Raw genomic sequence first — 27,331 nt, forward strand, 5'->3', positions numbered from 1 at the left:
GTCACCACTATCGTCATCCTTGGCTGACATGCCAACAGTACCATGACACATCTAGGTAGAACCCCTGAGGGTACCCTTTGAGAATATAAGTACCACATCTTCGCTGGGCAAGCCAGAGGAGATATTTTCCATGCTGAAATCCCTGCACGCAGACACTTCAGCACGCAGATGTCTGACATTCCTTGCAGGGAGTCCAAATTAAGACCAAGACAGGGTCCTTCATTCTCTCACATCAGGTAATGGGGTTGGCTCTTTCCTAGGGGGATTTTTGGCTATACACCTACATACATGCTAGGTACACTTAGGTACATCTACTTAGGGTTTGCACTCAAGATTACTGCTCTGTATCTGTATGCCTGCATATATTCATTGTGTTAGCACCATGGTAGAATTCTACCTTTAATTTACTCTGCTGGTGCTTGTAATTGTATATATCTGTTTCTCTCTCATGGTTGTTGCAGCAGAGGTATTTTATATTAGAATGATGCTGGTTCAATATAGGCTTACTGAAAACGTCCCCATTGTTTATTCTGTGTATCTGTCTGAGAAAAAGTGAGCAAGAGTGACTGAGCAAGTAGTACTGTACTGTTTCCACCATCCCTGAGGGGTGGTAATCCCAGTTCAGGCTCAAACAGGTGCCAGCAGCATGCCCACTCTGCGGCCTCGATTACATAGCTCTGGGAGGTGGGTGGCTTCAGTCAGGAGGGCAGGAGGGCAGGTGGGAATGAGGAACCAAAATGAAATGGTTGCCACAGAGGGCAAATCCAACGTACAAATCTCCCAATAGAGAAAATAAATAAAATGAAGCCTAATAAAATAAGGAAAAAGAAAGAACAAAATAGAGAAGAAATGTAGGCACAACAACAGCAGGGAAATTGCCTAGGTCAGTGCCATACGAAGGCAGCCGGAGGCCGGCAGGAGGCTCAAACCTCCGTGCAGCAAGGCTGCACTGGGAGCGGTTCCTCTATGCCACTGCTGCGGAGGGGCAGTGGTGACCTCTACAAGGGGAGGTAAAAGGCTACCTCTAGAAAACCTCCCAGCTGCCGTTTAGAACATCTCATAGCCTGCCTGCTCCAAACCCCCTCACAGCCAGCCTGCCTCTAGAACCCCTCATAGCTGTCCTGCTCTAGAACACCTCACAGCAAGCTTGCCTCTACAACACCTCATAGCCTGCCACCTCTACAACACCTCCCAGCCTAACTGTCTCTAGAACACCTCACATCCTGCCTGCCTTTAAAACTCTTCCCAGCCTGCCCGCCTCTAGAACACCTTGTGGCCAGCCTGTCTCTAGAACATCTCACAGCCAGCCTGTCTGCCTCTAAAACTCCTCCCGACCTACCTGCCTCTTGTGACTCTAGAACACCTCACAGGCTGCTTGCCTCTGGAACACCTCACAGCCTTCCTGACCCTACAACACCACACAGCCTGCCTGCCTCTAGAACACTTCCCTGTCCACTTCTCTACCCACCTGCCTCTGTAACACCTCACAACCTGCCACCTGCAACCTCTAGAACACCTCACAGCCCATCTGCCTGAAGAACAGGCTGCCTGCCTCTGAAATGCTTATTAATTAAAAGAAACTTGTAGGGTGCGCAGCTACTCAAAAGAGGCTCCTGGTGCTAGAGCAGACAGCAAGCAGGGAAGCATAAACCCGAAGGCAGAAGCCACGAAGCTCAGAGATCATAAGCAGAAAGTGGCAGTTCCTGAGAGCTATTGGAAGGGCGTTTCAGAGTTTTAGCCCTAAGTATGAAAAGAAGCGGCCCTACATCACCTCACTGAGTGCCTGTCGCTGGAACACCTCACTGCCTGCCTGCCTCTAAAAAAACTGTTTCTTTTCTCACCTACAGGAGGCTCCAGGCTGAAGCAGTGGACCTAGAAAAAAGCACTGTGAGTACCATGTGTTTTATAAGAATATATAGATATATGATTTTGTAGTTACATGAGACAGTTAAGATAAATAAAATGGTTGTAGGCCAGACCTAAAAAAGATGCCTGGTGATATATGATACCTTGATCCTGCAGCTGATGAGCCAGAGAGAGAGCGGATCAGCTGAGACTCTGCCATTAGAAACCTAGCGCTTGTTCTAATTCTGAGTGTGGTGTAGGAGTCATTGCACTAGCAATGAGGGAGCAGGGATCCCCCCACCAAACTCTACAAGAGCCCTTAGTTTTGTTTGTTTATTTTAGGCCTACCATTTTACAATATCTACATCATCTGCAATTGCTGAATTTCCTCTCAAACATTGTCTTTCCCTTTCCTCTGGCACATAAACTTACTGCACTATTTCCATTTGCTGCCCCACAAAGGGGTTGATGGAGCAGGAGGGGTGACTCCCTTTCATCTCGGTGCTTGGGAAAGAAGAGGCAGTGCCTTCAGGAATGCTCTAATCACTCCCAAAGCCAGATGCAACCTTCAGTCTAAAACAGTAAAGTACACAGGCTATCTTCAGCTGCTATCAGTAACTCAGATGATCAGGGAGCTTGAAAACAGCACGTGATCAGCACGTGATCGCATCCCGTGCTCGAGCACATGTGCTGAAAATGACGTCTGTATGGTTCTTGGCCTTCTCTTCTAGCAGCAGATTTACAAAAAAGGAAAATAGGGTCTCTTCTGAGCAAAAAAAACCATATATATGAAGCAGAAAGTATACATATTGATACATCATGCTAACATAACATAGGTCCAATACCTCTTTTGCGCGGGAAATCTAATTTTTATCCATCAGAACGGAGCTTTTAGCATGATGTAGCTAACTAAAGCAGAGCAGACTTCAAATATCCTCTCTATCAGTATCATTGAAACTAACAAGTTAACATTCCATTGCCAGCAGAGGGTGAGATCACCAATACCTTTCACAAAACCATTATTCGTTTAATTGATCATTTCACTGGAAGCCAAGGAGATTTCATGAGGAAAATACAAATTGAGGCCTAAGGCCCAGGTCAACTTATACTGTTGGATGACACGTATTAAATAATATTGTTCTACTTGATTATATGCAGATATTCTGATACATATCAAATAATGACATTTCACATTATATATGTCTAATTGATTCAACTGAATGCACACGTTATTACACCAAAAACACTGACTTGCTCATGGGAAACATTCTGCTAAAGGAAAGACCTGGAGTGCTCAGTGATGTTGAACCACTGGAAACCCTACACTTCATTTTCTTATCTAGCCAGAAACATTCATGCTTCCTTCCTTCTATTCAGGCAAGCACTTAGATGCACGATACCTTTTTCTCCGTCCTTCTCTCAGGATCTAACTCTAATGCAATGCACTGTACTCCAGGACTTCTTTCTAACCCATTTTACTTAACTAAGAGTGTAATAAATAAATATATATATATATATACCACCGTACTTAGACCTCTCAACCTACACACATATAGCAAGAATAGGGACAAAACCAGATCATCTTTTGCTAGTCAGAATGGGAAGCATGGGCCCTACAGCTAGTAGATACTCTCATCACTCCTTCTGTGTCCGACCTTGTGTGGAATTAAACGGATCATAGATATACTCAAGTGAGACAGTGGCGATCCTTATCAATGCTCTCAGGTGAAATGGGGATACTCATTATAACAGTACAAACCTGATGCTGCTCTACTAAACAGAACACTACTCTAAAACAATGCCAGCAGAACAGTAAGAACAGACACACAAATTCACTTCTGGTGGAACAGTTTGGATGCTAGGGGCGGAGTCACTTCCTCCTCCATGGCAATTCAGTCAAATAGGAACATATTAACACCCACTTTATACAATTGCACTGGAATCGCTTGTGCAACTATGCCCAAAGTCCGTTCTAAGCCTCTTTGGTAGGCTTCTATCGTCCATCAAATCTGCTTCCATTGTCTTCTTCTGCGTAGGGCCTCTCGATCCAGGCATTTTCATGAAAATAGTGCTTCTTAGTATCTGTTGGAGTACCCTCCTGGCAAACACTCACAGGTCACTTGAAAGTCTCAATGTCTCAAGGCATTGCACCAGTGTCTCTCCTCTGCGGCAGGCACTACAGATATCATGTTCTTTGTTGGTAGTGGGCGTAGATCATATCGTGCAGACCCAAGTACTGTTTAATCAGGAAAGAGCAACAGAGTTTCAGGTTCAGCAACACTCTCAGGCTCCAACACTTAGTATTAAGTACCAGAGGATGCTCGGGCTGCTCTTTAATTGTATTTTTCCTTTCAACATGGGTACCACAAATGTAGGTACCCATGGTTCACTGCCCTTCTGTTGGAGCAAAGAAAAGGAGGGGGTTGGCCAAAACTTAGGCCAAGGGGCTCAAGGGACCCGCGCTGTCAGAGGTTACCAGCACATGACAGGTATAAAACTGAAGCCTCAAACCAGCCCTGCCATCAACAACAGGGATCCTTCTCTTTCGCTCTTTTGCACTGCAACTCTTGTTCTGTGGCAAACAGGGAACCAGGAGAAGTGTGGCTCAATGGTTAGAGCGGCAGACCCTGATGCAGAGGTCTGGCCGGGACCAGGATTCAATTCCCGTCGTGGCAGGGTCTTGGACTCAATGTCCACGGACTCGATAATTCTCGCCTCGGTGCCTACTCTAATCATGGGTCCCCACTCTGCAACTCTGGGCAATAGCTTGCTAAATCACCACAACGGCCCTAAAGCGCTGGGATGCCTGGAATCACCTTGGGGGTGCCCAGTAGGGAGCATCTCACAGGGAAAGCCAGGACAGGTTCCACAGAGGTATACAGCGCCAAGATGCCTGTCAGGTGATAGTGCGCTTTACAAGTATACATACATTACAGCTAGTCCTTCATCTCTGATGTCCAACACGTCTGATGGAGCAAGCACAATGCTTTGGAGATGCCATTGATGACACGCTGGCAATCGAATGTGTATGTGTATTGGCATTTATATAGCGCACTACTTACCCGTAGGGTCCCAAGGCGCTTCGACCGCTGCGAAACCCTTCCTGGCTTCCCTGAGAGATGGTCCCTTAATGGGTATCTCCAGGGTGAGACCAGGCATCCCCGGCGGTCTGGTGGGGCCGTTAGTGAAGATGAGGCAAGCTAATGCCCAGAGTTGCCGAGTGTGATCACTGATCAGAGTGGGCACCGAGGCGAGAGAATTATCGAGTCCGCTGACCCTGGTCCAGAAACCTGCCGCGCCGGGAATCGAACCCTGGTCCCGGGCCGTCCTCTGCTCTCGGGTCTGCCGCCTCTAACCAGTGAGCCACACTACTTCACAGAATTGCTACTTTCTGGGTGTTGGGGCTGTAGGTCCAAGACGTCCACCCCTCATCTGTAGCTATGGGAGTTAAGACTCATCTTCATCATCGTTTTGCAGGTTATTATGACTCTTCCTTTTACTCTGGAAGGTTCCGCAGAACCTAGTGATGTAGGAAATGTGACACAGTTGTTAGTTTCCTTCAAATTAACGCAAAAATAATTCATTGTATTTAATAATGGGACTGCAGTGGTTAGAAGCCATGGAACAACTCTGGTCTAGAATGCACTGTTACTCTCATAGGATATAAAGACAAAGTCAGTGCTTCTAGTCTCTTCAATTTGGTACTCTTAATTATCCTCACTAACTTCAATGTGAAAGCATTATCCTCTGCCATCTAAGGGTAGATAGCTACATGGGAATTCTATCTGAATGTATGTCCTCACACATAGTGGCATTGTCTAATGGGGTAAACATCTTTTGAATTACTGCATCTGGGTGATCCTACACTCCTTATCTAGAACACCTCAAAAGGGGAAACGCATGATACAAATTATCAGGGGCATGCAGATACCTCCCTTTAATAATTGTGCATCAGGTGCACTATGCAATAAACAGGCTAAACAATGTCTCCTCATGATCACTGAGAATACCTAGCACCCTAGTCTAATAATTCTCAGGTCTCTGATCTACAATTTATCCTTTCCCTCATCACCTGTCCGGAGGGGGCACTATACCCACTTAAAATCACAGTCACTCTTGATGTCTCTTATGACTACATATAGAAGTTCAATATCATGAGAAAAGTTAGGTCACCTTTAGCAAGAGCCACAAATGTATAGTTCATCGTTAGGTCCAATCAGAGAATATCAATCTAGGCTGCTCGTCCCTTAAAGGAAGGGGCAGTAACATGACTATCTGCAGGTGACACGCTTTTAATCCTGTATATCTCTATTGTTTTCTTTTTTTTCTTCAATACCATTATAGCCAAATAGACAGGCACTCGTGAAGTGTTGTCTATCATGTTCACAGCATGAAATATCATATCTGTGAAATTTAGTAACCAGAACAAGTCCACGCAACTGTTGTGTAGCAATGGGCATCGTCATGACCATCCCCTCACAATACAGGGGAGCTTGTAACAGTAATAAAAGCAAAAGCGTAAAACAAAAACATGCATAAAATAAAAACACTCATGCCAAGCCATCAGGTATACTTGCTGTATACCAAGCACAGAAAGCATAGACAAATTACAATATCATATGTAAATGATCGGTGACGCACAACACTATGTCATGCATTTTATGCATAATGAACCTGCAACCCAACTACAAATATTCTGGTCTGTTTAATTTGTTAGGCTTAAAATAAATATTTAATTTCCTTACTTTCCTCTCCCCCTCTGACAGAAGGTCGCCAAAGTGGTGACCGGCTGTCGGCACAACTTACTCGCCCAAATGTTTGTAAAGGGGGGTTGTAGCCTTTTCGTTCAAAAAATGTCTCGTAGTGAAAGAGATTATAGCACAAAACTGTGCCTGTGCGGAGCTGTTAGGGATTAAAGTTTCGTTTAAATCCTCATGCATAGTAATACTGGTAGTTTATCGCCCGCCGCAAAGCTCTCTGGATTTTAATGATATTCTTTTTAAACTTCTGACAGACTTGGCCACCAGATACAAGTCCCTTCTGGTGGTAGGCGATTTCAATTACCACTGGGACAAAGTACCCAGAGACCCCACGGTGACTGAGTTCTAAGCCAATCTCTCGGTGCTCAACCTGCAACAGTTAGTGGTGGTTCCGACTCACGTGAAAGGCCATACACTGGACCTTGTTTGGTCCTCCTTGCCTAACGCAGAAATAACGGAGGTTAGTCCATGCATTTGGTCAGACCATTTCATGATAAAGTGCTGGGTTCCAGGTGACCCGGTGAGGGATGCCCCAAATAAGTCACGGGGGAAAATTCGACCTTGGAACAAGGTAGAAGCCGACCTTGCTCTCCTCTAGCCCCCCTAAAATGAGTGGTACAGATTTGGACCATGATGCTAGGATGCTAAAGACCTGGATGCTCGCCGCTCTGGATAAACTTGTCCCTGAGCAGATGGAGAGTACTAGAACTAAAGGGAAAGGAGCGCCATGGTTTGACGCCTCCTTGAAACAGAAGAAGCAAGCACTTCGTAAGGCAGAGAGAAGGTGGAGACTCCACTACTGTCAAACAGAAGCTGAAACCTTTAAAATCTTGCTCTCAAAATATAAGGCAGACATCCTGGAAAGAAAGGCTGCTTTCTATGAGGGAAGAATTAGGGAGGCGATAAACATACAGCGAGAGACCTTTACGATACTAAGGGAACTCACACAACGAGAAGGGAAAATCTCTGTGTGCGATCAACCAGACTGTGACTTCTTCCAAACTTTCTTTCTTTGGAAGGTACAGGATATCATCACTGACATCAATGCACGGCCAGCTACAACCATGCTGCCTAGCCAGATCGCTCAGGTGCCATCCATGACTTTGAATAATTTCCCCCCCATCGACGACAAGTGCCTAACGGAACTGGTCGGACAGATCAAGTCAGGCTCAAATATAGATCCATGTCCCCCTAAAAATTTTTAAATGGCCCTGCCAGGCATCCAGCCCCAGGTACTGAGTTTACTGAATAACTCATTGAAAACAGGTTATCTGCCAACTCAGATGAAAGAAGCCAGGGTCTCCCCACTTTTAAAGAAAGCAGGAACGGACACGAAAGCCTTAAAAAACTACAGGCCCATTTCGCAGTTACCTTTTCTAAGCAAGATCCTAGAAAAGCACGTCCTCAGCACTCTAGCTGGCCATCTGGAATAACACCATCTCCTTCATACCAGGCAGGCTGGGTTCCGGCCCCAACATAGCAAAGAACTAGTCATGGCCTCGGTCACCGATGAGCTGAGAGTCAGGGCAGATAATAAACAGCCATGCGCCCTGATTCTCTTAGACTTATCGGCGGCTTTTAATATGGTCAGCCATACCATCTTGCTGGACCGTATCGCGAAGCTGGGGATCACAGGCCAGGTGCTGAAGTGGCTGGAATCCTTCCTGTCAGGTCGAACCCAGAGAGTGCAGCTAGGTGACCAACTGTCTGATATCAGTGAAGTGACTTGGGGGGTGCCCCAGGGGTCAGCTCTATCCCCCCTGCTTTTTAATATCTACTTACAACCATTGGTGGAGGAGCTTATGCGTATGAACTGCCAAATTTTCAACTACGCAGATGATACCCAGCTATTAGTCCGGCTGGATGACACCAAAGAGGCCCAGGAACCAGTGAGGAATCTGCTCAGCTTCACCGTCAACTGGATGACTAACCATCTGTTGAAAGTGAACGCTGACAAAACGGAGGTGCTGGTGATCAACAACAAACCACCCCGTCTCCTGGTACTGTAGTAAAAAGCTTAGGGCAAAGGATCGACGCGGATCTCTCAATGGCCCCTCAAGTTTCTGCTGTCGTCGGATCTTGCATAGGTGTGTTGAGGCAACTACGAAAGTTAGTCCCCATTTTATCTGCCTCCACCCTGCAATCGATCGTATCCGCCACAGTCATTTCAAGACTTGACTATGGCAATGCTTTATATCTTGGCCTGCCACAGAAGCTGTTGATGAAGCGGCAGTTAATACAGAACGATGCAGCCAGGCTGATCCACTCCCTGCCTAGAAAATTGCACGCAACCCCCCTGCTTCAGAAGCTGCACTGGCTTCCAGTGAAATTTTGAGTCCAGTTTAAATGTCTCTGTGTGGCCCATAAGGCACTCTTTGGGAAAGCCCCAGAGTACATTAAGCAACGTTTGAAGAGGTATGTTCCTGGGAGACCCTTGCGCCAAGGAACAACCTCCAATCTGATTCAACCTAGGTTCAAATTAAAAACCAAAGGAGGCAGGGCCCTGTCTATGCTTCTCCCGCAACTGTGGAATGAGCTCCCACCCACCTTGAAGGAGGAATCACAGCTTCTTCCCTTCAGAAAGAAACTAAAAACCCATCTTTTCAGAAAGGCTTTCATGACAGTTTAGGCGGTGGAACAGCTGAGTGTTCAATGGGCACCAGTGTGTTATGTTCTTCTGCTAAGCGCTTAGAGACCGGCGGTGATAGGCGCTATATAAATATTCCTTAACATAACATAACATAACATACTGTGTCGCTTCTGATACACAGGAACAGCAGGAACAATTCATAGAAAGACAAAATGCACAAGAATGAAAAAGCACATGTATATTCCTTTCCAAAAAAGTTATTCAAAAACACATCTTTTTCAACACATTGCTGACAGCACCCTCCTTTTTGCAATTTGCACATTGATTAGGTCCCACAGGTACATATGGAACACTCGTTTCACCATCTCAAGGTATGGACCATCGCTGTTGCGTTTGCTGTTGATCCCTGCTTTTTCACTACTTTTCTGCACCTACTATAACATTCTCAGTCTGTTCTAGTCCCCTCTCACCCTGATTTTCTGCCTATTGCCATTCAGGGCGCTCATTTCACCATTATCTCTGCACAACTATGAAGTTTTTGTCAAACCAACTCACGTGTCCAACTGTAGTCTTGTCAGCCCTAGAACCACCCAGCACAATCAATGAATGATCTGTGGGCAGAAGCAAAAATACACAAAAGATAGACACTTCACATAACACACAAACATATCAACTGTAACTTTTAATCAGGAGAAAAAATATAAAACACATTACCAAACATAAAGTGGTACTTAACTATAACCATCTTGTCAACTCTGCAATGACTAAAACATATAAGCATGTTAAGCCACCTTCATTTTGACTTTCTAAAAGTAAAACATTTTCACAGACACTCTGTGTTTCCCTTGCGCCACAATTCTCCCTGTGAAAAATAAACCTTAATTTGCTGATCGTTTTTACCTAGGCATGTAGCCCACATAATTCTAAAAAAGAGCTTCATCTTACTTTTTATCTAAGACTAATGCAACATTTCTTTTTAAATGAAGGCAACTTCATTGACATTATTTTTCAAAAGCAGAAATACGAATGTATCATTTTTTTCACAGCACCCTTTTTTAATTTGTCTTGAACAATATGGGAACAGACAGGACCATAAGTTTCGATTCTCTGCCGTCCTATTTTATAGAAAAGCTAAAAATAGCACCTCAGTGCAGAACTTTCTGGGCTGTTAGCCTGCTACTGCGAGCACTCCTGGCCCCCCACCTTTTCCCAAGGCTCACCTACTGCAAGCATTAACCATTTTCATGTCATAGAAGCTTTCTAAGCAGTGATTTCACCTCCTGTTTTACTCGCTCCTATTTTTAGATCCCAACTTACAGACTTCAAGATCAAAATCTGCCTTCAATTTCTGCATCGCATTCTGCGCTCTTTAGCCCCCACCTTCTCCTTACTTTGAAGCTGTCAAAGACAAAAAGCTTTCACAATTATTTTTAACCTTCAATAATTAACTCTATTTAAAACATTTTTTTTTCTTTATATATATACTGTCTCCTTTTAGGGGCCACAATTTATTTCTATTCTCAAATTATTAAAACACTTACTGTGAATATTTCACTGGACATAATAACATAACATACCAGCATAGAACAAATGTTTATTACTACCCCACGCAATGGTACTCATTTGATCAACCTCAAATGGATGAAACTCTCAGTAGGTCCAGATAGAATTAGAATCTACAACCATGATGTTAAACTCAAACCCTGCACCAGGCAAGTTGGCTCACTGAGCCACCAAAAAAAAAAAACAACCCCAAATGGGGACAACCTGCAAATTCCTAATGCACACATTTTTTTTCTTAAACTGAACTTTTGATCTTTCCATATTTACTTTTCATTAGTACTTTTGTATATCAAGTTATCATCAAATCAGAGGGGGTACTCTTTTTCTAGATACACCCCTTTCAATTACCTTTTGCGACGCATTGATGGCGATGAGGACAAATTAAACTCATTCCTTGACAATTTCACTTCTCCCATTCTCTCACACATTCACAGCCACAATGCATTAAACAAAAGGGGTGTAATACCATGCTTTACATACATATCATGACTCGGGCTGCCCTCAGACGAGATAGGTTGACTCTCAACCAAGCGGGTGTCATTGGGACGGCAACAACACCCAAAAGAACGCAGTCTGCTAAAATACAGCATTGTTATCATCATCACATATTCATAAACAAAAATCAAATACATCTTATGCTACATTCAATCATAAAAATCACATCCAATCATAGCCTTGCTCATACATTCACAAAGATATTCAGCATCACACTACTCAAATACCCCAAAACAGCAATGTATACATACATGGATATCCAACAATTTTCCAAACTGAGAACAGAGCCTGTCGACTCCTGTTCATGGAGAATCAATCAAATTCAGATGCAAGACCAACAGATACCAAAATCAGGCAGTCCAAAGACTACCAAGAGACTGTCGGACAGGTATAACCACAGACTGTCCTACAGACCATCCTGCAGTCTTCCTGCTTCACCCCTGGGACTATTCTGATTAAGCCTGCTTGCTTAGCATTGCTTAAGATATGTCCCCAAGGCTACCCAGGTCGAACCACATGGCCTTTCCAGTGCCAGTCAGGCGGGGTGTGCACCGCACAAGCCACACCAAGGCGTCCGATCAGCGTCTCTATTATTCACAAAACTAATCCGTGGAGCATCTACCCGTGCAGCCACAATGCTGCCCCGTCCGACCCCCAAGATTCTCTGTGTACACTGACCACCAAATTCTACACAGTTAAATGCTCCAAAAGCACTGCTCAACAGTGCGTGCCAAAAAACACCAAAACACTCCACTTACCTGATACACAGAGATTGCGTGTTCTCCACTGCCAACTCCTGAAGACCAACACCATCTGCTCCTGGGTTACGCCTGTAGGACTCTGGTGAAGGGTCACTAGCAGCTTGGGTTACTCTGATCGTGAAAGTGGAGTAAGTTCATACCAAAGATGGCTACATTTCAAGGGATCCTTTTTCCATCTACCCGCTTGACCAGAACTACCCCTTATCCATACCACCCGTTTATGGGGAACGACGACCCTATAACAGAATCCCGGCGGAGTCGCCAACTGACGTACCATAAAAATCACATAAAGGCTATACTTACCAATAGCCCCAATCCCATTACCAAATAATCAGTCAGTTGGCAGTGAAGAAGGTTCAATCATTTATTAAGCAAAATACTCTATAGAGGAGCATCTCTGACCCTCACCCATCAGGATCACAGAGAAGACAGCGGGCTCATATTCAAACAGTGAGTAATATACACTTTCGCCCACCCCATACCATCCCTGTGAAAGGAAAAACACCAGTTGGTCCCCTAGGGACCATATATGGCACAGCTTGAATAGAAACAAAGGCATAGCTTTCTATTACTTTGGAGGGAAGCAATAGTTCCAATACCCCTTATGCATGGGAAATCTACAGTGTGGCAGGTACCAAGGGGTGCCCGCCACAGGGTGCACAATTTTCCCCAGCCACCCCTTTCTTCACTGGTAGCTTGGGTATTCGGTCGGAACACAGGCTCCAATGGAAGTCAATAGAAGTCTGACTGAATTGTATTCCTCTTTATTGCGGCATGCTTCTGTCAGATGCGGTGCAGTGCAACAGTTCCGGCAGCGACACCCTCCTTCGGAGTTGCGACAAGCTTCTTCTCGTTGAGTTGTGCTTCCAGCTCTTTGCGACACGCAGTTCCTCAGAAGGCCCAAAACAGCAGCCGGCACTTCCAAAGAACTCTGGGGAGTTGGTGGGTGAAGTTTGTTGTCCCTTAGACTTCAGCAGGAGTCAAGATCTTTTCCAAGCCCTTGGAGATCCTTCACATGTTGAAAGCAAAGTACACAAAGGTCCTTTCTTCTTCCTTTGGCAGTAAGGCAATCACTGCAGGCCAATCCCCCAAGCAGCACTCCAGCTTGGGAATAGTCTCTCCTCAGTTTCCTCAGGTTCCTCTCCTCAGTAAAGGTTTCTTCTTGTTGTCCAAAGTGATCTAATTTCATGGGATCAAGTTCCCAATATTTATACCCCAAAATCCTTTGTTCTCTGAGGGGAGAGGGGCCTTTGCCAGTCCAAACCAGTTCTGAAACACTCTATTTACCAGACTTCTCCATTCCTTTCACAGTGCAAGGCATGCACATCAGACTCCCCACAGGAGGTGGAACCAGCATTGTGGAATGCATGTACAGTCCTGGAGCACTTTGTTTATAGGACTCCTTCTCTTCTTTCAGTGTGCAGGGCAGAGACATCAGCCGCTCCCCAGGGGGTGGAGCCAGGATTATGGAAGGCAGGCCCAGCTCTATTCAAGGTTCAGGTGCAACTCCTCTCTCCCATCTAGATGCAGATCTCTTTATTCACCACTGGTGCCTGTCTACTGGAATGCCCCAGCCCTGTCACTCACAAAACCAGACATAGGAATACACAACCTATCAGAGGCAGGTTTGAATGGTTAGACAAGCAAATTCCTACTTTCTAAAAGTGGTATTTGCAAATACAGAATATTAAAACAAACTTTACTAAAAGATGTATTTTATTATTCTGAGTTCAGGCATACTAAACTCACATTTCTACCATGTTCTCTGTGACAGTTAGGGTTATAAAATGTAATAACTCTACAGCCCATTCTGGCCTATGGAGAACAGGTAGCCTTGCAATAGTAAAAAACAAAAATGGCTGTAATTCTGTATTGGGACATGCCACATACATCAGGGCTTGTCCTACCTTATGCTAACAATGCACCCTGCCCTTAGGCCTACCATAGGGGTGACTGATATGAAGAAAAGGGAATGTTTAGGGACTGGGAAATTGGTGCACTTGCCCAGTCAGCATGACAGTACCAGTCTGCATGCAGACTCTGCAATTGCAGACCTTAGACACATTTTGTAAGGCTGCTTCTGTGGGTGGCACAACCAGTGCTGCAGGCCAAGCAGCAGCTTTCTGATTTACACGCCCTGGGCACACTCAGTGCAATGTACTAGGGTCTGACAAGTAAACCAAATAGCCAAACATGGAACCACTGATTAATACAACAATTTACAATAGGGAACACTTGCACTGTGGCACTTGATAGCAGTGGCACAGTGCCCAAAGAACATAACATCAGCAAAAATACATGAGGCAACAGCAAAAATGGACGGGAGACCCACGCCAATGGTGCTAGGTCTAACAGCACCCATTTCAAAACAAGAGACCAGGCATGGCAGTGCCGGGCACTGGGCATGGCAGTGCTGGGCCCTGGGCACCAGGCATGGCAGTGCTGGGTCCTGAGCCCCGGGCACCGGGCATAGCTATGCTGGGTCCTGGGCACCGGGCATGGAAGTGCTGGGCCCTGGGCACCAGGCATGGCAGTGCTGGGTCCTGGGCAGCAGGCATGGACGTGCTGGGCCCTGGGTACCGGGTAGGGCAGTGCTGGGCCCTGGGAGCCAGGCATGGCAGTGCTGGGTCCTGGGCACCAGGCATGGCAGGGCTGGTTCCTGGGCCTTGGGCATGGCAGTGCTAGGTCCTGGGCATTGGGCATGGCAGTGCTGGGTCGAGGGCCCTGGGCACTGGGCATGTTAGTACTGGGTCCTGGGCACCAGCCATGGCACTGTTGGGCACCAGGCATGGCTGTGCTGGGTCCTCGGCACCAGGCGTGGCAGTGCTGGGTCCTGGGAACTAGTCATGGCAGTGCTGGGTCCTGGACACCGGGCATGGCAGTGCTGGTTCCTGGCTACCAGGCATGGCACTTTTTAGAAATGGGATATCTGGTTGGCTGAGGTTTGCGCCAAAGCCAGGAAGAAACCACCACTCTAGTCAGGGCAAGGGAGTTACATGCCAAGAATAACCCCTGATCACCCCCTTGGCAAAGTGACACGAGCAGTAAGGCTTATCCTGGAGGCAATGTGTAAAGCATTTGCGCATGCACCCAACATCCCAGGCCCCCCACAAAAGGAACTCCACACAAGCTTATATCAAAAATAGCCTTTGTATTCCCAAAACACATCAGATAGTACTCACACAAAATACATTGTGCCAACTGGCAAGGGCAATATTTACAAGGGATTATTTACGCATGACAGGGCCACGTGGGCCACTGTCGGAATCAGCACTTGGTAAAGAAATAGCAAAATAATATCTGGACTTAGAACACAGCCAGTAATCACTGGCAGACACTATACTCAGCGTCTACCTGTAATATAAATCATCACAGACACAATATCTCACAGGTCTAACTACATTAGACCCTAACCACCTAAGTAAGAATTACACTAGGGGCGTAAATCACACAGGGAACTATAATCTCCCTAACACAAACCTAAACAGGTAAAACAACCTCCTATGCATAAACCATATCTAGAGGTATTAAAACAGGGTGCGCAAAACATACCATACACCATACATTTCCTAGCACCCAAAAGCATTAGCACATAAAGAACATTAGCACATAAATCACATTAGGGCCTGCACCCTATAAATGTAACAATATCCCTGGCCAACTGGCCATCTCAAATAATGGGCTCAAACGCCCTATGTCCAGAGAGTCAGGGCTGCTGCCTAAGCAGCGAAAGTCAAGGTTGCGCCACTGCGCAAAAACCTAAACGATGCAGCTGCCCACTACTTGCTGGGCAGCTGAGAACAAGAACTGGGCTTAAACGCTGCAGCTGGCACTAAGTGCTGCGCAGCTGTGGAAGGCCAGAGTTGGGGCGAAGGAGTGCGTCCCACTCCTGAGTCCAAAAGCATATGTCCCCTGAAAGAAATACCTAAATGGTGCAGCTGCCCACTACTTGCTGAGCAGCTGTAGATCAGCAAAGGCAAAATGGGGCATGGGCTCTCACTAGCCCGTAGGAATAAATTGCACCAAACGGAGCCATCTGGCTCTAAAAGAAAACAAGTCCCCCAAGGAGCGCACTGGTTCCGGAAATGATGAGAAAATTAGGGCGCCCTCTGGGCCAGCCACAAAATAATGGAACCCTCGGGCTCAACAAATAACTGGGGCCACACGTTGGAGCCACCGAGGCTCTGGGGGCAATGATGGGGCCTAGAACAGCCTTGAGCCACTCTGGCCCTTTAAGAAACAATTGCCCCAGTTGGTGGAGCCACTCAGGGCTCTAGAAGTAACTGCGGCCTTTTGGGAGCGTCCCACTGCAAAGAAGGGGCCGCTCCTAGCACGGCCAGACACTGTGCCTCAATCAGGCACCGCAACACAAGCCCGGAGCCCCCAGCCCACTCTCATCAGGCAGGGGCTCCTCCGGGCAGGCAACAGTACGTCTCTTGCGGGGTTTCCCTCGATTCCAGGGAGCCCTGCACTGCTGGTGGTGGCCTCGGCCACATGCATCACTTCACCCAGGCCCCCACTAGGGCTTTCTCTCTTTTGCCGAAACCGTGCGGCTCTGCCCTCTGCATGGGAGCCCCGCATCGACACAATGTGGCGTCACTTCCGCTTCCGTCCTGCAGCCCCGCCCACAACCAGGCTGGCCGCGGACGGCTATCTCGGGGGAGGATGATGGGTAGGCTCCATTGGGTTTAAAAATACGGTCAAAGTCGCGGGGTGGGTACCCCTGCGTAAAAACAATTAAATAAGCAAGGTGGCACCCGCAATAAGCAAACAGGGCAGGGAAATCCCTACGAAGGAGATTGCAGCCCGGCGCTGCGAATGAAAGGCAGGAGCCTTCCCCCTGGGATGAAGACAGCACTCTGCCAGAAAGTAAAAATAAAGCGCTCATGAGGCGCTGGGGGCACAATAACCACAAAGTCCACAGCAATGGCCCCTGAAGCAAAAGGATCCCAGCAACAAGGTCCTCCCATGTGAAGAGGGCAGAAGGGTCCCAAAGAAGTCCTCCAGCATCCAGGGGCTGGGCAGGGCCCAGGCGGCAAGCCTTCCCCTGTGCCCCAGCCGCAGTACACCCCTAGTAGATTCAAGTCAGGAACAAGAACATTTTCCATGGGGTCACAGCCCCTCTTTTATACACATATTTCCTTTGTCTCCAATGGTGCAGGCAAGGGGCGAACCAGATGCAACTGGTTTTGGAGCATTCTGTTGTGCTCAGCCCCTGTCCCCATTCACAGGACAGGCTTGGGACATCAGACGCACCACAGGGGGCTGAGCCAGCATTGTGGAGTGAAGGCCCAGCCCTATTCAGGTCCCAGGTGCGCTCCTCCCTCCCATCAGCATGCAGATCTCTCCATTCACCACCTGGGCAGACCCGTCCTGACTCCTGGAGCCAGGCACACCAGCCAGCTCCAGCCAATCACAAGCCAGACAGTCAATTCACATTGACTGCACAGACATGGCAACTTCTAAAAGTGGCACTTCTTCACTAGACACAAAAAATCTGCGCACATCATCGTGCAGCATTTACTCTCACGAGTACGCACATACCAAACTCGCCCCTGCACTCCCCACACATCAGGAACTACCATGGACACACATATTTCCCATACATTCCTATGTGAGGGCAGGCCATTCTCACCACACTTTACACTGGGCCACAGTGCTAAAGGGCGCAGAGACCAGGAATCAATTAACATCATGTCATTATTAAAGGCAAAAAGTTCAGGGATGAACCTGCCAAAAGGGCCAAGTCCAACAGCACTGCTGGGTCCTGGGCACCGGTCATGGCAGTGCTGGGTCCTGGGTATTATTATATTATTGCCTGCAATCTGCCTCGCTTGCCGCTTTTTGCATTGCTGCATTTAAACTCGCCGCTTTAGCTCTGTTTTCATTTGCATTATATTCTGCCAGTGTAACTTTGTCTGTGTTCGCGTTATCCCCCAGCGCTCCGCTGCCATTTTGTTTGTTGTTGTGCTCATAGTAAACCCGCCCCGCCTCCCAGCTGAGCCGCCCTCCCACAGACTACTTCCAGCGCTCCATTACCACTAAGCGCTGTGACTCGCTCTTAGCTCTCGAGCCGAGTGGTCGCTCCCCAGTGTCTGGTATCGTTGTGCAGCGCTTCCTCGCTATTATTGCCTGCAATCTGCCTCGCTTGCCGCTTTTTGCATTGCTGCATTTAAACTCGCCGCTTTAGCTCTGTTTTCATTTGCATTATATTCTGCCAGTGTAACTTTGTCTGTGTTTGCGCGTTATCCCCCAGCGCTCCGCTGCCATTTTGTTTGTTGTTGTGCTCATAGTAAACCCGCCCCGCCTCCCAGCTGAGCCGCCCTCGCCCCTCCCCCTCCACTATCCATATATGACAGCTGTTCCCGCGCGCAGCGTTTACGTGCAGCGTTCGCGCCCAATTCGCGCCGAAGGTGCGCCAAAGGTAAGCCCGTCTACGCCCGTCCGCACCTAGACCGCGCCCAGCGCCAGACCCCCTGGCCCTCGCATTGCCCAGCCCTCCCGCATTTCCTACGATGCCACCACCCTCCTAGCCCTTAACCCCGGCCGCTCCCCCAACTGCGTCCAAGCCGCTCCTGGCCACACCCATGGACCCTTTTCTTGCAACTCCTGCAAATTCATCGGCACCAACAACAACTCCGCTATGATCACACCACAGATTCCCGACCCCAACCACCTACAATGCATCTTGCTCAACACCCGATCGGTCCACAGGCACGCCATTGACCTATGGAATCTACTAGACACCATCTCTCCGGACGTCGCCTTCCTAACAGAAACATGGATGAACGCCTCTTCCGCCCCAGACATCACCATCGCCATCCCAGAAGATTATAAGATCATACGCAAGGACCGTACTGGCCACACAGGAGGAGGAATCGCTATCGTCCATAAGAAATCCATCCACATCTCAACCAGCTCTGACGTCAATCTCGCCAACTCTGAACACCTTCACTTCCAGATCCACATCGACCCCAAGACCACACTCAGAGGCACCCTCCTTTACAGACCCCCAGGACCCCGCACACAATTTAGTGAGGACATCACGGACTTCATCACTCCACACGCGCTCCCCTCCAAAGATTACATCTTTCTGGGAGACCTCAATTTTCACCTTGAAAAGAACAACAACCACAACTCCACCACCCTATTGGACAACCTCGCCAACCTCGGACTTAAACAATTGGTCACTTCCCCCACCCACATCGCAGGTCACACACTCGACCCTATCTTCACCTCCAGCAATCATGTCTCCTTTAGCCACACTACAGCTCTCCTCTGGACTGACCACAGCTGCGTTCACTTTACCTACAACAAGCCCAAACCCAACAACCACCCCCTACCAACTCTGCAAAGAAACTGGAACAAAATCACCATCGACCAGATCTCCTCATCGCTTCTCCTAAACCCCCCAGCCCACTCCTCAAATCCCGACCAAGCCGCCACCAACCTCACCCTATGGTTATCCAACAGCGCCGACATCCTAGCACCACTGAAAAAACGACAAATCAAACTTGGCAGCAAGAAGGCCTCCTGGTTCAACGATGATCTTAAGAAATCCAAGAAACTCTGCCGCTCCCTAGAGAAGGCCTGGAAAAAAGACCCAACCACCAGTACCAAGGACGCCTTCAAAAACGCCACCCGCATACACCACCAACTGATCCGAAAGGTATAGATAGCAACGCCCACAACAGCAAGGAACTTTTCAACATCGTCAAGGAATTTACCAACCCCTCGGCCAATTCTAACGACATCACCCCCTCTCAAGCCCTCTGCGACTCCCTAGCCTCATTCTTCCACAACAAAATTGCAGACATCCACAACAGCTTCGACAACGAACCCGGAGACCAACCCACCCAACCATCTGATGGACCTTCACCCCCCTCGAACATCCTTAATGACTGGAACCCAATCTCCACTGAGGACACCATCCGCCTGATGAACTCCATCCACTCAGGATCCCCCACAGACCCATGCCCTCACCACATCTTCAACAAAGCAGACTCCATCATAGCACCGCACCTCCGAGACGTCATCAACTGCTCCCTCAACTCCGCCACCTTCCCGGAAAGCTGGAAACACGCTGAACTCAGCGCCCTTCTGAAAAAACCCACAGCTGACCCCACCGAACTCAAAAACTACCGTCCCATCTCGCTCCTTCCATTCCCGGCCAAAGTCATCGAGAAAGCTGTCAACAACCAGCTCGCCGCCTTCCTCGAAGCCAACAAATCCCTCGACTCCTCACAATCCGGCTTCCGAGCAAAACACAGCACGGAGACCGCCCTCATCGCAGCAACAGACGACATTCGAACTCTACTGGACAATGGAGACACAGTCGCCCTCATCTTCCTCGACCTCTCCGCAGCCTTCGACACAGTCTGCCATAGCACCCTTCTACAGTGCCTCAGAAACATCGGAATCCAAGGAAAAGCACTAGAATGGATCACCTCGTTCCTCACCGGAAGAACCCATAGAGTCCGCCTACCACCATTCAAGTCAGAGGCCACTGAAGTCATCTGCGGCGTACCACAAGGATCTTCACTCAGCCCCACCCTTTTCAACGTATACATGAGCCCCCTCGCAGCCATCGCACGCCAACACAACCTCAACATCATCTCCTACGCGGATGACACTCAACTGATCCTATCACTCACCAATGACCCTAGCACCGCCAAAACTAACCTACACGAAGGAATGAAAGAAGTAGCCGAATGGATGAAACACAGCCGTCTGAAACTGAACTCAGATAAAACAGAAGTCCTCATCTTAGGTACCTCCCCCTCTGCATGGGACGACTCTTGGTGGCCAGAAGCCCTTGGAAAAGCACCCATCCCGACAGACCACGCACGGAACCTGGGCGTCATCCTGGACTCCTCACTTTCGATGAACAGACAAGTCAACGCCGTCTCTTCATCCTGCTTCAACATTCTTCGCATGCTCAAAAAAACATTTCGTTGGATCCCCACCGAAACTAGGAAAACGGTCACCCACGCTCTGGTCACGAGCCGACTGGACTATGGAAACACCCTCTACGCCGGTACCACCGCTAAACTTCAGAAAAAACTCCAACGAATCCAAAACGCCTCAGCCAGGCTCATATTAGACATCCCACGTAAAGAACATATCTCTGGTCACCTGAAAAACCTCCACTGGCTTCCCGTCAATAAGAGGATCACTTTCCGGCTCCTAACCCACGCACACAAAGCACTCTACGAAATCGGACCAGAATGCCTCAACACACGACTGTCCTTCTACACACCCTCCCGCCAGCTACGATCATCCAACCAAGCCCATGCCACTGTACCCCGCATCAACAAAACCACCATGGGAGGCAGATCCTTCTCCTACCTGGCAGCTAAAACCTGGAACTCACTTCCCACTTACCTTCGCCTTACCCAGAACCACCTAGCATTCAGAAAGCAACTTAAAACGTGGATATTTGACAAGTAATTCCCCACCCCTCCTCCAGCGCCTTGAGACCCTCTGGGTATGTAGCGCGCTATATAAATTCTTTGACTTGACTTGACTTGACAGTGCTGGGTCCTGGGCACCGGTCATGGCAGTTCTGGGTCCTGGGTACCAGGCATGGCAGTGCTGGGTCCTGGGCACCGGGCATGGCAGTGCTGGGTCCTGGGTACCAGGCATGGTAATGCTGGGCATCAGGAATGGCAGTGCTGGGTCCTGGGTACTGGGCATGGTAGTGCTGGATCCTGGGTACCAGGCATGGCAGTGCTGGGCCCTGGGCACCGGACATTGCAGTATTGGGTCCTGCGCACCAGGCATGGCAATGCTGGGTCCTGGGCACCAGGCATGACAGTGCTCAGTCCAAGGTACCAGGCATGGGTCCCACGTACCAGGCATGGCAGTGCTGGGTCCTAGGCAGCAGGCATGTTAGTGCTGGGTCCTGGGCACTGGGCATGGCAATGCTGGGTCCTGGGTACCAGGCATGGCAGTGCTAGGTCCTGGACACCGGGCACGGCAGTGCTGGGTCCTGGGCACCTGACATGGAAGTGCTGGGTCTTGGGCACCTGGCATGGAAGTGCTGGGTCCTGGGCACCAGGCATGGAAGTGCATGGATGAATGCAGCCAGTTGGGAGCTCCTTCCCATTCCCTGTGGCTACTGTGCCTGGCTTACTGTCACCAGTGAAGTCCAATGGGGTCAGTGTAGGGAGGCGGGAGCATGGAGGGTCCTCTAGTCACAGCCATCAGTCTCAGCGGGAGGGCTGGGGGCACATGCAGTCACCGAAGGAACATGACCTGGGGCTCCTGGCCAGCTCTGGGGTCACTGGAGTAAGATGGAGAACATATTCTAATGCCACGCTCTGCACCCCAGGGTCACTGGCAGGGTCACGCCCAGCCCACGGTTCTGGGGATGCTGTGAAAACAAGGATCAAGGAAAGCGTCGTAAAGCAAAAAACAGTCCCTTTAAAAGAGACATTATGTGCTGTGAGTTTGCAGTATTGATAAAAAAACGTAAAATATTCTTGAAAACCTTCATGTAAAAGGATCTTAGGGTTGAGAGCACAAAGATGAACATTCTTGGTATGTGGAGCTGTGCAGATAAAATGTTCCAGTGAAGGCCTCAGGACCCCACGGATGGTGATTCAGAAGATATCAGAAGTTACATTACTGTTGACATCATGTTACATGTCAGCATTACCATCATCAGTTACGTCACTGAAGTCTCAACGGTTCTCTCTTTTCGGTACTAGATTGTGTTTGTGCCAGTTCACATTGAACGGAGATATATATGTAAATAATGGGACTGCAAGCTCCCAGCCATAATTAATATTCAGAACAAATGAATTACTAGCAGCTGTAACTACCAGATCCAATGCTAGCGTCTGGAGCCTGAGGCACAGTTGCACTTTGCTGCTTGAGGACTCCCTGTCCTTACCTAGAACAACATTTTGTTCATTCCTGGAATACACTGCCCTCTTGGGGCTGTTTATGTTAGTACAGTCTGACGTCATTAGCATTTGGTGTTAAGAACATCTAGGCCTCCAAGGCGCTACACTTGTGGCGTACAAAGAGATTGTTAGAAATGGTTGTTACCCTGTCCAAGTAGGGACCCTTCCTTCTAGCGAGGCAGTGTTAAGTTCAGTGCTCTCAGGTCACGGTGCAAGCAGCGGCTCAGTGGCGGCATCAGGTAGTTTTGTCAGTGAGACCAGTGCTGCAGTGCGAAGCAGGGCGGTGCTCTCTGCGGTGCCTTCAGATCACTGTGCCAGAAGCGGTGCTGTTGACGGCATTGAAGTGGTTTTTATTCTGTTGCAGCACAAAAAACAATGAAGTCTGTGATGTTCCTGAGACCTCTTCAACAGGGGGCTAGCTCTACCTCAAGCACTTTTGAAAATTCAGGAAATAAGTTATAGAAAGTTCAGTCCAGTCCATTCACTGCCCAAGTCAGAATCTGCAACTGCAGGCCAACCTAACAAAGCAAAATACGGCAAAGAGACAGCGCTTCTCCTAGCAGCTCTTCCAGTTCATCTTCTTGATCCTCAGTCCAGTGGTCCCAAACTTTTTCTACCGCGGCTCCCCATTAGTTCACTTTTTTTGGCGGATGGGGGAATGTAAGCCCGGCCTCTGGAGTAATTCAATGTTATTCCCTGAAGCCTCATTATACTACATGATATACTACATTTTATTTGAAATGCACAAATGGCACACGCTGCAAATATCGATACTGTGGGGCATTTGCACATATATGGGAGATGGGTCTGGCAGAGGGGTCATGAGCCCTGGCTTAATGAGTCACCCAGAGTAACATATGTGCACTTTCAAGATGGGCCTATGTTAGCAGCGATATAAGGGACACTCTCCGACATGCGCATGCGCATCACTTTAGTAAGTACTCACAGATCCCAGTTAATGGCTCTTGGCAAATGCATTTCACTTCCGCCTGCTCCAGCTCAGGCGCTCCTGACGCCTAGTGCAATGCATTGAATGCCGCTGCAGTCACGCCATCATCATTATGCATATTCACATAAAGGGAGGGAGGGTGATTCGAGTATCGATCGAGAATAAATGAGGTAAAGCAATATTAAAAATACGCAGAAGTAAACAAATGATCTTTCTCCTTATGTGTAAGGGCTCAAAGTCCACTCTATGTCAGAAATAAGCAGAAGATCTTTGTAATAACTGTCTACATCGTAACCAATGGTGCTGATCTATCCCCGAAAAATGAAAAGAACAAGCCCTGACAAAGGCAGTAGGTGTGGCACTGGCAAGCTGGTGCACGGACATTTTTTTTTTATTTGTTGTTGTAACCATATGTTACAAACAGGGCTGGCATATGTCTATAATCAAATGTAAAGAAAAATGAACCAGAACATATCATTATAATTGAGCAGCTTGAGTACTTACACTGCGTCAATATCTGACATACAGGCAGTAAATGTGCTATTTTACATGTCGCACTGCCATCTAGTGGTACAAGAGGGAGTTTCAGCTACCTTTAACAAAACATATTTTAGATAGCGAGGTTACAAAATGCAAGTAATTGCACAGGCCGGGATATTGACGTACTGCGTTGCGGCTATTTCAGGGGGCGCAACAGGGGTCCTTAGTCCAAAAGAGTTCTAAAGTTCTTAGGTTTTAGGTCTAACACTTATACCCTTTTTTCCCTTTGAAGTCTTTCTTCAGAGTGTCTCTCTAGCTCAGCAAACCAGTTCCGTCCTCTCTGGTCCAGCCACACTACATTGGATGGAGACAGGATTGTGCAGGAAAGCCACAACCTATTCAGGTGTTAGTGGCAACTCCTGCCACCACTCTAGCCCAGGGTGACCCATCAGCATATGCAGGGCATACCTCACCGCCCTTTGTGTGAGAAACCGTCCCATTCACTCTAAAACCAGACTGTGAATCAACAAGTAGATGGAGGCACACTGGGTAATTGAACAAAAAGTCCCCTTTTTACAAGTGGCACTTTTAAATCCACAATTAAAAAAAAAAATCTTTTCATAAAGGTGAATTTGTATCTGAAGCTCAGGGAGCTTAAATTTGAAATCTCTATCTCTTCCCAATTAAATGTAACACTTATAAGACGTTACCAGGCAGCTCCAATGATACTACAGGAGAGATAGTTCTTCCAATAGTGAAACAGGCAAGGGGCAGTATTTCACAATCTATTCATGTACAGTGCCTCAGTTCATGTTCCACCTTTTAAATATACTGCACCCTGCCTATGGCGCAAATTTGGCCTACCTTAGAGGTGCCTTATACATAGTAAGTGGGAAGGTTTGGGCCTGACATGTGGTTACATGGTAGTCCGAACTGCATTCACAGACACTGCCGTGGCTGGACTGAGACGCATCTGAAAATCTACTTATGTGGGTGGCACAACCAGTGCGTGCTGCACAGTAGTGGCACAACCAGTGCGTGCTGCACACTAGTGGCACAACCAGTGCGTGCTGCACAGTAGTGGCACAACCAGTGCGTGCTGCACACTAGTGGCACAACCAGTGCGTGCTGCACACTAGTGGCACAACCAGTGCGTGCTGCACACTAGTGGCACAACCAGTGCGTGCTGCACACTAGTGGCACAACCAGTGCGTGCTGCACACTAGTGGCACAACCAGTGCATCCTGCACACTAGTGGCACAACCAGTGCGTGCTGCACACTAGTGGCACAACCAGTGCGTGCTGCACACTAGTGGCACAACCAGTGCGTGCTGCACACTAGTGGCACAACCAGTGCGTCCTGCACACTAGTGGCACAACCAGTGCGTGCTGCACACTAGTGGCACAACCAGTGCGTCCTGCACACTAGTGGCACAACCAGTGCGTCCTGCACACTAGTGGCACAACCAGTGCGTGCTGCACACTAGTGGCACAACCAGTGCGTGCTGCACACTAGTGGCACAACCAGTGCGTGCTGCACACTAGTGGCACAACCAGTGCATCCTGCACACTAGTGGCACAACCAGTGCGTGCTGCACACTAGTGGCACAACCAGTGCATCCTGCACACTAGTGGCACAACCAGTGCGTGCTGCACACTAGTGGCACAACCAGTGCGTGCTGCACACTAGTGGCACAACCAGTGCGTGCTCCACAGTAGTGGCACAACCAGTGCGTGCTGCACACTAGTGGCACAACCAGTGCGTGCTGCACACTAGTGGCACAACCAGTGCGTGCTGCACACTAGTGGCACAACCAGTGCGTGCTGCACACTAGTGGCACAACCAGTGCGTCCTGCACACTAGTGGCACAACCAGTGCGTGCTCCACAGTAGTGGCACAACCAGTGCGTCCTGCACACTAGTAGCACAACCAGTGCGTGCTGCACACTAGTGGCACAACCAGTGCGTGCTCCACAGTAGTGGCACAACCAGTGCGTCCTGCACACTAGTGGCACAACCAGTGCGTGCTGCACACTAGTGGCACAACCAGTGCGTGCTCCACAGTAGTGGCACAACCAGTGCGTCCTGCACACTAGTGGCACAACCAGTGCATCCTGCACACTAGTGGCACAACCAGTGCGTGCTGCACACTAGTGGCACAACCAGTGCGTCCTGCACACTAGTGGCACAACCAGTGCATGCTGCACACTAGTGGCACAACCAGTGCGTGCTGCACACTAGTGGCACAACCAGTGCGTGCTCCACAGTAGTGGCACAACCAGTGCGTCCTGCACACTAGTGGCACAACCAGTGCATGCTGCACACTAGTGGCACAACCAGTGCTGCAGGCCCACTAGTAGCATTTGATTTACAGGCACTGAACACACATAGTGCACTGTACTAGGGTTTTTCTAGTAAATCAAACAAGCTAATCATGGAAAACCAAACACAACACCATTTACAGTAGGAACACTTACAATATAGCACTGGATATCAGTGGCAAAGTTCGCAGAGACACTAACCCTTCAGAAAATGAGTCCAACATACCATTAAAAATAGGAGGTCAGAAAGTAAAACGACTGAAACACGCTCAAAGATGCAGGCCTGACAGTGATGCAGAGCAATGCAAGGGATTATTTTGAATTTACAAACCCACTTAAGGCCTAATTTCTGTGGCCTGGTGCGGCTTTGTAAATAAATGTAATGCATTGGTGGAATATGGGCATATCCTTCCATGGATTTCACCTGGCTTACAGGTTTTTAAAGTTAGAAATGCGTGAAATTGGTATGCCTAGCATCGAGAGGTGTTACAGGAAGAAATATGCTTGTTTCTTTTCCGTACTCTCTCTTCCTGATTGCGATTCTCTTTGGATTGTTTTTGTGTACGTAGGTGTCCATGGCGGAAGGGAGCCTGCATTGGTGCTAGGAAGCTGCTAGTGTGCCCGCGCCACGAGATAACTGAAGAGCTCCGTTACTTT

At 48.3% G+C, this 27,331-nt stretch overlaps 1 protein-coding gene across 2 annotated transcripts in view; it reads left to right on the forward strand.

Annotated features, from left to right (window-relative positions):
* LOC147725825 (uncharacterized) overlaps positions 1–27,331 on the forward strand; it is a 962,593-nt gene that overhangs the window by 683,504 nt on the left and 251,758 nt on the right. For both annotated transcript variants that reach the window (XM_086960000.1, XM_086960001.1), the window contains exon 2: positions 1,848–1,887. The gene's annotated coding sequence lies outside the window, so the exon portion shown is untranslated. The remainder of the gene's footprint in view (positions 1–1,847; positions 1,888–27,331) is intronic.

This window comes from Lissotriton vulgaris, chromosome 3_1, assembly GCF_964263255.1.
Source record: "Lissotriton vulgaris chromosome 3_1, aLisVul1.2, whole genome shotgun sequence".
NCBI classification, from domain to species: Eukaryota; Metazoa; Chordata; class Amphibia; order Caudata; family Salamandridae; genus Lissotriton; species Lissotriton vulgaris.